Raw genomic sequence first — 1,584 nt, forward strand, 5'->3', positions numbered from 1 at the left:
CAGAAAAAACTCTGTTCAACAGAATCAGACACAAGAATGGCAGAGCACTAACCTTAGATTACGACAATAGTACTCAATACCTCACTGTGTCAACGATGAACGCTTTCGATTTCAGCCACACGTTAGTGTTCTTCTTCCCAGTGTTCCACACTATGCTTCAAATTGGGGAAATTTGATTCGAAAACCCTTAATTTAATTTCATTTGAAAATCCTAATAAAAAACCCCTAATTTCAATTTAATTTTAATTATGTCCACATAACTGTGCTGAAGATCATCCATGTAGGCAGTCCTGTGCCAAATCGTCACTATAGTGCACAGGTGTACTGTTTGTCGTTAAGTATTTAGACGCCGTTTCAAAAAAGGACCAAATTGAACAGATTTTACAACCTTTAAGACCAAATTGAACAAAAAAAAATGAAGACCAAAACGAACAAACCAAACAAAAATAGGGACCAAAATAGCTATTAAGCCTATTTTTATTTAATTTTGTTTTATTATGTATTAACAAGGTAAATAGTGTATTTCATAAAAAATAAAAAATCTATCTAATTTAATTATTATTAAAAAATTTAAAGTTTATACTGCCTCCGCACATGATATCTAAAACACATTATTAAAAAAGATGTTAAATTTGATGTGATTGTTTATTTTTATTTTCCTATCAAATTATTCATGAAAAAAAGGAACAAAGTTTATAAACATATACATTGTTTTATTTTTATTGTATACTTACAAGATTCAAAGCTCGCTTAATAATATATATATATATATATATATATATATATATATATATATATATATAGATATATATATATAAAATATGAGTTTGTTAACTTTACAGAGTTTTTTAGTTGGTACATTTGAGTAAAGTGTAGCAAGTTTTAGGTTCCAAAAAATTTCCTCTTAAAATAAAAACCAACTTTAAATCTAAAAGTATTTTAATAATTTTAAAATTTAATTTAAAATAAAAGGTAGTTATTATTAATCTGATTGGTCCACGTAGTTATTACCTTTTATTTTATTTTTTATTTAAAAAAAAACTATCTTTTATTTTATTTTTTATTTTAAAAAACAATTACCTTTTAAAAAAATATATAATAAAAAATAACTACCTATTTTTTTTGTTTTAAATTAAACTTTAAAATTATTAAAATACTCTTAAATTTAAAGTTGGTTTTTACTTTAACAGAGACTTTTTTGGAATCTAAAACTTGATACACTTTGCTAAAATATACCAACTAAAAAACCCTTTACGTAAATTACAAACCCCATATATATGGGTAATGATACTTTGACAAACGTATTTTGAAAAATTTTTTACACCACCATGTGTCAGCTTATTATTGGTCCAAGTGGGTTCGAAATTGAAAAACAAAAATGACGTGGAAATGCAAGACCCGACTTCATTTTGAGTTTGAAAAAAATAATATTTCATTTTGGCTTGCTGAGAAAACCTAGAGTGAATGTGCTCCCACCCACAAGCAAGCATCGCCTGAGCAAAAGCTGTCATTCACGAAATTTACACCGACCGCCACCGTTTACCAGACCTTTGTCCGTCATCGTTCCACCGTTTCGAAGCACCA

The sequence above is a fragment of the Vigna radiata genome, chromosome 6 (assembly GCF_000741045.1).
Source record: "Vigna radiata var. radiata cultivar VC1973A chromosome 6, Vradiata_ver6, whole genome shotgun sequence".
Classification (NCBI taxonomy): domain Eukaryota; kingdom Viridiplantae; phylum Streptophyta; class Magnoliopsida; order Fabales; family Fabaceae; genus Vigna; species Vigna radiata.